At 39.5% G+C, this 10215-nt stretch overlaps 1 long non-coding RNA gene across 1 annotated transcript; it reads right to left on the bottom strand.

Annotated features, from left to right (window-relative positions):
• Nucleotides 1-625: 625 nt before the first annotated feature.
• On the bottom strand, nucleotides 626-2896 carry LOC119150540. Its single transcript, XR_005105112.1, has 2 exons — nucleotides 2203-2896; nucleotides 626-1815 (listed from the first exon to the last, which is right to left on the bottom strand). It is a non-coding gene; the product is annotated as an uncharacterized LOC119150540 (long non-coding RNA).
• Nucleotides 2897-10215: the final 7319 nt, after the last annotated feature.

Here is a 10215-nt window from a genome sequence, read left to right as displayed (position 1 = left end):
GGCAGGAAGATGCTAAATACAGCCCTTTCATATATCTTTTAGCAACAAGGACACAGGTGTGCTTCTGCTTCCCTCCATCACTGGATTATGCTTTTTTAATTTTCAGGTGGGGATTGGAATGTCTCCTCCTGGAATTGTAGATGAGAGTTACAAGGTTTGTCTGCCCCATTCAGAAGAAAAGAGAATGTTTCTCTTTGCTTTGTGGTACCTTTGTACTTTATTTAGGCACACAAATTAAAAGACAATGAACCGTTTTATCACTGCACTATTTTTCGCAGTGAGAGTTGCTTTTCAGAGATCCCAGCATTGGAGCAAAAAATATTAGTATTTTTGTGTGTGAGGAACAGATGTGTCCACTTCCCTCTCCTGGAAAAAGGCATGCAAAATATTTCATTATGATGGGGAGATCCACTTTGGTCAAAGGATCATGACTGCAAGCACAGAGGCTTAATCTAGCGTCTCATGTAGGTGAAACTATTTTTGAAGGACAGGATGTCATTAAAACACATGAAGAAACTGAAAACTATGGCAGAAAGAAATGGAAATTAACCCATCTCCTGCAATACAATAGCCCTGAAATTTGCCTGCCATTGTTTGCAGGTGTTATCAGGAAATACCACAAAGGTTGTGCTACTTCCATTTAATCATACAAAACAGAAGAGTAATATAGGTAAAGCAATATAAATAGGTACAGACACAGAGCTATATATGTTTATGCACATACACACTAAATCACTCATACACAAAGCTCCAATCACAGCAACAGCCCAGGATTTCTGTTCAGTTACTGAATGTTTCCCAGCACTGCTATATCATCTCCATATGAAAAGTTTTCTTAGCTCCAACAACCACCTCATAACAAGTTCACTTGTTTTTCCTTTCTCTGATTTGAAATTACAAATTGTACCCCAAGGCATAAAATAACTACTTTAAAAAAACCTGAATAAACAAATGTGCAATACCTATATGAAAAGCTGTGGCCATTATTATTTGCTGTAATTTAGAAAAAAAGCAATATTAATAAAAAATTCTTCTCTGTTTGGTGACCATGATATAGAGTTCTTTTCCACATTATCAATCAGGAGTGAGTCAGGGAAGTGCCACCTCTGTCTTCCTACATCCCTGTAAATCAGAAGCAATGCCACTAAAACTGGGCATTAAAACCTGCCTGACAAAAGAGCAAAATCCATTGATTTGAAGGCAAAACACCAATGACTGCAGACATTTCATGGCTAAAAGAGACATTCACAGACACCGGGAAAATGCTGTGCTCTTTCCCACACACAAAATGCAGACACTTTCCTTTCTGGGTTTATTTTCCCCCACTATTTTACCTAAGCTGTCACTTCTGTTAAACTGTTCATTGTGAAAGTTAAGCTGTCTCTAGAGGTGCATCCAGACTGCTACCTTCTACAAGTTTCCCAAAGATAAAAAGAAAGCTATGGGTACAGATTACTAATGCCTTCCCACCTCACAACAGTTGCTCCAAAACACAAAAGGCCACCTGAGTTGCTTTTAGTTATGTCCTTGCCATTTCTCAAGGACCTGGAGTTAACTTCACTGGATTTCAGCCCAGCATAGATCGACAGAAAATCCCCACCGTTTCTCTCAAAGTTTCCCTCAAAACTGCCCTTTCGTGAAGTATATTTTGATGTCTTTGTTCTACCCCCTCTCTCTTCTCTCAGAATGTCAAGTCCATTTCTGCAAATCTGCTCACTCCAGATTTTCTGATCACACATCAGTTGAAGTTCAGGAAAGCTTTTTATCTTCTGCCACCATCAATGTTGTTTTGATACACTTCTGTCCAACGTATGCCTGAAAAACACATTACTAGTGTTAGTTCTTCCTAATGTTAATAACCTTATTATAGATTAGCAGGCATAATTATAGCAGTATGTGCATAGCCACTCTGTGTCCGTTGCCATGTGATGGGTCTTTTCTAAGACTGTTAAAATGGGTCTGGCTCTGGCTCTTTCACTTTCTGTCAAGCTCAGAGGCACGTAACAACTGCTACTCCCAATCAGAGCCCTCCGGAGCATGTTACACTCCAAACCAGTCAAGGATCAGTTACCTTCACTTTTTTCTCCCTTCCAAAGGGGAAAAAAAAAGAAAGCTACTACTTAAAGTACAACACACACATCCACAATTATCAATCAGTATCTGAGCTGGCTCATGCCTCTTTGAGATATCCCATGGTTTTACCTTCTGTGTCTCTGTCGGGTCCATCCCATTGATGCTGTCGGGCTCACGGGCTCCTTTTCACTTGCTTCTGAGATTTGGCATCCATCTCTTCCCACCAAGGGAAGAAGGTGCCATGCCTCCTCTTTGTCCAACAGATCTGTACTTGCTCAGTAATTGCCTCTTCAGAGAGAGGAGCAACCCCTCATGACAGCAGCCTTTTGTGCCATTAAATGTATTTCCATTAAATGCAGTCTAGCTGTCTTGGATTGCAAAGATTTTGTTCCTGCCATTTGTTAATACAGTACATTCTTTATTTGATTTTTTCACAGCAGTTAGACATCCCAGACTTCAATGTGCCTGACTACAGTGTTGGACAGTCTTAATCTAAGTTTGCTGCTGAACATGTTTCATTATCCAGAGCATTGCTCTGGAATTAAAAAATTCTTAAATGGGATATGAGTGGAACTTAATAGATTGTTTAAGCAATCTTCCCACACTGCCATCAGACTGTGGATATCCTGAATCAAAAGTAATGTGTTTAAAACTTTTAGAGAAAGTTTACATTCCTAATAATAAAATTATGGTCCATTATCTGACATAACCATGGGTTGTGTGCTATGGCAGACAAATACCATCTTATATATGTGAGATCACACGTTCAACAGGTGACTTCTGAAGCAATGTATCTTCCTGATACCACGAATAATGACCAGAAAAAAATGTGATTTTTTTTTTTTACAGTAAACATAAATAAATTTCTTTCACACTTGGAGCATGAATCTTAAATTTCTGGAATTGTCATTATTGCTGGTTTTTTTTTAATTTACCAACATTTTGAAAATTAACTGGGTTTTCATTCTTTAACAATTTTGCCAAATTATCAATCAGGAGTGAGTCAAGGAAGTGCCACTGATCTGTGGTTAATATTTTTAAATATAATATAGCACATTCTGCATTTTCTTCATATACAGATATTGTGCATGCATTCTGTGTACTAGCATTGGATTCAAAGTTTTGGGAAGAGGTTTAGCATGCTCAGAAACTATACTCCATATTATATTAAATACTCTTTCAAAATCATTTAAAGACCAGTAAGTGCTGTCCAGTTAGTCAGACTTGGATCTCGTATCACCTTCTGCAATGTTTTATCTAGTATCTTGGCTTTCTGCAGTGACAGGTCTCCACAGTGACATTCTGTCTGAGAAGAAAAAAATTTCTTAACAATCTTTGCATGCACAGGAGACTCTGTGTCTGTACTACTTCAGTTCTATTGAAAGCTTGGTACAGAATATCTGCTTTATGTAAGTCTTTTCCAGATTTATATTTGAGTTGTAAATCACACCAGACTTTGCAATCTAGGAGATCTGCCTGCAAAGTCCTTTTCAGCAATTGCCATTAATGGCTTCTGATCAGTTCCTGCTAGCACTGGTATTCTATATAAAAACAATGAACATTTTTTGCATGCATGGTCTAAAGACAGAGCCTCGGATTCTTTTTGTGCATGCTGACATGCTGTTCCAGTTAGGTCTCCAGAAGCATATGCCATAGGTCTCCAGTGATCACCATTCCTTGTTAAAAGTGTTGCCCCAAGGCCTTGCTTAGAAGTATCAACTGCCAGCTTTGTTTGGTGCTTATTATCATACACTCTGAGGACAGGTTTCTTCTTTATCAACTGTTTGAGATTCAGGAAGTCCCTGTTGTGATTACCAGTCCATGCCCATTATGCATTTTTACACACTAAAGACCTTCAGACAGCAGTTTAAATGGTTTAGAGCTGTTTGAACATAAACTCCCCAACAAAATTTGCCTTTTCTTTAAGTTTCTGTGTGTCTTCTTTATGTATGTATGGGGACATATTAGTAATCAGACCTATTTGCATCCTCTTCTAAGGTTTGGTGGTTTTTTTCCCCTGCTACATTTTCTGAGATTGGTTATTTCTTTAACCTTGAACTCACATTTTTGTCTTCTGCATTTCAACCTCCTAATTCGAATCCCTTACAGGAGCTTACTAGACTCTGATTGCAACATTTTTCTATTATTTTTCTCCTTATCTTGTCCTCATGGTTTCAAGTCATTTATTGTGTGTTCGTAGGAAATACTTGAGATTGTAAAAAGCATTTTCCAAATAACGTGGTAAACTGGGGACTTCTAAATGCTGCATTAAAACTGCACAGATGTGAGACTTTTTTTCTAGAGGACCCCGTCAGAATACAGCTGAAGCATCCAGTGGTCCCCAGAAACAATTCCCTGGCTAAGGACTTTTGCTCCCCTTTTTACATGCTTTGTTAGTTGCTCAGACTGCCAGCCACTGGGAAGTACTCATCTTTCTTTTTCATAATTATTGTGGAATAAACTAATTTTGGAAGCTCTCTGACAGTTTCCATTGTAACTAACTTGGCCAAAATAACACTTCCAAGTTTTCATTTCAGCTCCAGAGAGAGATTTCTAGGAACATCTATGACAGGACAACTGATTCAGTCACTCTTACTTTATGTTTTTGTTGGCTTTCTTTGACAACATTAAAAACATCTGGAAAACACTCTCCCAGCTTACAAGTGCTGTCCTTCCAAGGAATGTACTCCGTCAACAGTCAGTAGGTCAAGATGTTTGCACCACAGGAGTAGGTACTCCATTTGTGACAGCAGTTATAAAGTGTATCTGCTAAAGCTGCAGTTTACATCAAGCCCACAGCAAAAAAGCACAATTTTCTCATCTATGGAATAGAAGTTATATGTGTCTGCTCAACACAACAGCATTTCTTTTCAAACAGTTTCTTGAAGCTTTAGATATTGCCTTCTGTATCTAGTTTAGTTTTACATCTCTCTAGATTTAGAGTAGCGAGAAGCCAATTTCTGATCAAGACAGTACTCTGGTGTGCAGAGGTAGCTGTCTTTTGTACAGATCACTGAGATTCTTACTTACGTTGAAGATAGGGATATTTTTTGTAAGCACACGTTATTTTTTCAGAAAAGGTTCTACTTTATGGAAATAGAGCAGCTCTGTCTATTAGCTGCTCTTAGCACAAAACGACACAAATTTATGTTTTCTTTGTCATAATTTGCACTTATTTGTATGACTTCTCCCAAACTCCCTCCATTAGAATTTTTGTGCTATATTTTTCCCGTGTTTTCATTTTTCTCCACATCTACATGTTGCTATGGACCCATGGTTTGCAAAACCATTTTTCTTCTTTTTGTTTTCATATCCTAAAGTCTGGTCTGGTTCTTTTCTGAAGTTAGGTAAAATGCAAACCATTTTTTCTAGCTTCATGCTGAGATCTTCTAGCCTGAGGCCTCTGATACCCGCTGTAGTCTCGTCTCAAAGCAAGGCCTCCAAAAACACTATTTCTGACTCAGTCTCAGCTCTGTTGTGAACACTTCAGAAGCATTACTCTTTTTATTTACATGTAGCTGATCTCTTGGTAGCCTTATGCTTCCTAGGGGTTAAACTTCTTCAGCAGGTTGCTAATCCTAAATCAGCTGTGGGTTTTTAAACAAATCTCAGCTTTCCCACTTTGCTGTATTGAACACATAGCAACCTTTTGCTCACCTTTCTCTTCCACCTGTCATCATGAAATAGATATATCTTTCTTGCTTTTCTATATTGCTTCTTGTGTGCTGTTTCTGAGAGCTTAAGCTGTTTTGGAGTTCTTAGTTCCATGTTAGCCTTTTGCTGATACCTTGTACTCTCCTTCTTCTTCTCCTTTTCCTTCTCCTTCCATCTCTTGTTCCATATTCTGTTCTGAGATGATGATTAATAAAGGACTTTGTGAGAGAGGTTATAAAATATAAGCCGTTCATATAGTAGGCAAGCAACCATTATACAGAAGGGCTTGAAAAAGAAAAAGAGAGAGCTCTGCGTCTTTCTTTGGCTGCTAATCAATGAACAACAGATGTGACATTTCAGCCTTAGATGCAGAAGCAGCTTCAGGGTTTGCTCTTTTAACAAAATAGTTGCCTGGAGATTCTTTTGCATTGCTCTGAATTTCTGCAGACATAGTTAGCTGCAGTATTTTTTAACTTCTGCATTTGTTGATGTTGTCCCTCTAGCCCTGGTGGTACGGAGAGGCCCATGTTTTGGAGAGGAACAGGCATCTTCTTTATTCCAAGCAAATTATATTGATGTGCATAATAACCTAATGAAAATTAATTTTATTATTGAAATAGATCATGATGTTTTTAACTGTAATATAACTCCAGAAGATAAAAAAGAAGTATTAGTTGACTTAAGGAACAACCCTATTAATAAATAGTGTTCTTTTTCAGGGTTATGACCTTTTCTGATTGCCCCTCTACAGTGAAACATAACCTTATTAATTTGAATTTGTAAAACACCTCCGTAACTATACCATGACTCATGGGGGAACACGAAATTACTCTGTGACCTTCCAGGTCTCTCACAAGTACCAGAAACAATAATTTCTAGTAGCAAATATTTCAAAATAGGCAGAGCAATAATTTTAAAGTACCAATTTGCCACATCCAGAATGAAAGACTGTGGGTGAAAATAGAGATACAAAAGGCTAGTAAGCTACAGAGCAAATCTGTCAGTTTACGTTGCTGAATGATGAATTATTCTTCAGCCTGTGCCTGTCAGTTCTTTCTGTTTTTTCTTCTATTCCTCTACTCTACATGCTGTGTGTTGCTTTTACTTTTCATTTGAAGTATATATTACTGGGCAGTAAACAGTAAACTGTAAGTCTGTATATTTTGGGTTTTATTTTGAAACTTCAGCTGGTCAAAATGTTGGGTGAAAAATAATTTTCTCTAAAGAATGAGGTTTTGTCAGAAAATGCTTTTTCATGGGAAAACATAACTTACTTTTTTCTTGTCATTTTCCAGTGGAAAGGTCTATGAGGAAAGTAAGTTAAGTTTCAACCTACATTTCTTGTTTTGCTTCATCTTTAAATTCAAACTGTGTTTATTTACTTCTAAATGTCATGCAAAATAGTTCGTATAAAATTTTTCAACCAATTTCATCTAAAAATTAAGACATTTTCTGAGGATGGCACTGGCAGAGAGTGTTTAGGTTTACTCAAACTCTTTTCCCATTGAATGTTTGCTTTAGCTCGATTGAATGGTGGCTTTAAAAAAGAACCCATGAGATAGACAGGGTAGATGACTGCTGCGTGCCCAGGAGAAGGCACTGGCCCTTAGAAAGAAGCAGACAGCAACCCTCAGGTAGATAAAGTCCCTGTGACAATAGTAGAGCAGCAATCTGTGTTCATGGCACAGGACTGCTGCAGATGCTCTCCAGCACAGTCAGGCCAGTGCCGTGGGCAGCACTGCTGGTACTGTGGGACCACTGAAGGTCTGCTGAGACATCACCGGGATGAAGTTGCTCTGATTGGCCAAGCTTGTATACCTAGTGCAGACAAAAGAACAAAGACTGTGAAACTTGGTTTATAACCTCTATTAACAACTTACATTCATCCCTGCGTCTTCAAGTTAAAGCTAAAATTCAAGTCTCCTTGCCTGTCCTGTTCCTACAACACAAGGTGACTGATTTATCAATGCAAGGTAACAGTATCCTTCCTCTGACCAGAGCTCCTTTCCTCCTTTCACCCATATTTCTATGATCCACATGCCACAGTTGATCCTATGGTGTTTTATTGCTCAAAGCAGTGAGATGGTTCTTCTACTGCTGGACACACGTCTGCAGTTTCCATCTGGCCATCTTCTGCTTCCCTTTCTCTACAAGGCATAGCTCTCATTCATGCTAATGTGAGGCACACTTCAATGCTAATTAAAGAGAGCATTAACCAGTGTCTATATTTGACAGTACTAATCACATCCATCATGTACACATGTGACAGTGCTATCAGTATTGGGAATCAGACACTCTCTTTAGTATACTTTTTACATCTTTTTAATCAAAAAAAGGTTCTTTTCACTGACAGCTTCCAGCTCTGATAGTACAACTCTCCCAGATCTTTGAAGAGGAGTCATCACTTCTATTTCAACTTTTATAACCTACAATTTTGGCTATTAATAATCATGTTGTATTTCTAACTATACTTTAGAAACTAAACTGCAAGACACCGTAGTCATTGCTTTAATTGTTCTATTACTTGCTAGCCCTTTAAACAACTTATTTTAGTCAACACAAAATGCCAACAGTTACTAGATAGATATATTGGGGCCAAAGTCTGGTCTCAGTTAAAGTACAAAGACCCATTCACTGAGCAGAGAAAACAAGCCTCTATTTGGTGGCCTTATGAATTATTTTATTTTATAAATTTTCCACAAGTTTCTGTCACATAGAAAGACATGATTTGGTCAAACTCACTTCAGCAGAAAGCTATCAGAAAGAGGGATCAGGAGGAAAAACACAAATCATTGGACACGCCAGGAATATAGCATTGAGTCCTGTGTGACTTGATCAGGATTTTTGGATGCTGGCAAAACAGCAGTATGACATACTAAATACCAATAAGAGAAAGAAGTGATGCCTCTGTGTAATCCAAAGTCTTAGGCAGTCCAGAGCAAGAGAGGCTTAAACAGCCATGCTGTCTGGTTGCCTGTCTGCCCACCTTTCTGTAAGAAACATGAGGACATGCCAGATTCCAGCCAAATTTGACAAAGAGGCTGCAACAAAAACATATTAAACTCTTAAAATGTAGGGAAATACAGAAGTGGGGGAAAGAAAAGAAGTCATATCCACCCTTCTGCTCATGGAGAATGGGCAGAGCTTGTCCATTATTTTCCTTGTTTGGCAGCCAGTTTGTCTGGCAGCACCCTATCCCCGTGTGCACCGCTGCAGCCCAGTTCCTGGAGCTGCCAATACTTGTACAGTCCCAGGGTTGTGGGAGTAAACACAGGATAGAAACGTAGGCAATGTGGAGGACTGGATGGGAGAGATTTCTTAAGACCATGGGAGGGAGGAAAGAAGATGAAGGGCATTTGGAAGATGCTGGAAGGACCTAAAACACTGATTGCAGTAACAGTGGCAGAAGGGGCGTGGAAAGGACAACCAGGGGTGTTGCAAAGAGAGAGTGAGCATGAGTTGTTGAGCACAAATCCATAAGGACCCTCATCTTGATTAGCACCACAATCACGGAACCACTTGTTTTAACGTGATAAGGAAAGGAGGTGAGATAGGCAGCTACATGCTCAGAAATGGTGGCTCAGGGAGAGTCCCCCTATCAAGCAAATGCTCAGAACAGTACAATTATCTTCATTCAGCCTGAGTCACATGGAAATCATAAGCCTGTTCCAGCTGGAAACAAGAGCATTTGGACTCTGAAAGTCCACTTCCCTGCTACAGGCAGGAATTCAAACTGAAGAGCAAGAATCTGTAAAGGAATCCAGAAGACCGTTCATGCCAAGGAAAAGGCAGTAAGTTGGCCAGAGGTGAAATAGGAATACATGAAAACTGGAGCTTTAGCTTCCTCCAAACCCATGCCGTACCAGTGCCCTCTGAAGCACTGGTACCCAGTACCCATCAGATAGCTTTTCACTGAGGACTTAACTTTGTGTAGGAATAAAAAAAACTTTCAAAAATCTGTGCTCTCACAGGATGACCATTTCCATTTCCGTACAGTCCCAGGGCAGAGGCCCACCTAGTTCCCAGGAAAACTAGGAGACAGAGCACCAAGCACCATTTCCCCTGTGCAGCAGAGGAATACGCAACAAATAAACTACTGCCAGAACCTAATTTAGTGCTCAAGGATACCACATCGGCCTAACAACTCCGATTCACCGGTGGGGTCACCTAATCCTGCTACTGCACACTGTGGCTTCTGCCTTCAGCAATCTGCCTTGTCTACATCTTAGATATTTCTGCTGCCAGTGTATAGGTGGCTCCTATTCTCATGAAGCAGTATCTGGGCTGGAGCAGCACAGCTGGCATCAGTTTGGGCTTTTCTCTAAATACTGTGTTTTAATGTGCAGGAGTCCAGTTGAGGCTGCTGGAGCAGCTGAGCCATCCCTGCAAGAGGAATGGGGCAGACCATGTAGAGATGAAAACAGCTATGGTGTCCTGGAGTGAATAATTTCACGCATCTATTTTAAATCAAACTGTTGCAAGTGATGT

Source organism: Falco rusticolus, chromosome 6 (genome assembly GCF_015220075.1).
Source record: "Falco rusticolus isolate bFalRus1 chromosome 6, bFalRus1.pri, whole genome shotgun sequence".
In the NCBI taxonomy this organism is placed as follows: domain Eukaryota; kingdom Metazoa; phylum Chordata; class Aves; order Falconiformes; family Falconidae; genus Falco; species Falco rusticolus.
The sequence above is the reverse complement of the archived record's forward strand: the minus strand, read 5'-3'. Positions and strand labels throughout refer to the sequence as shown.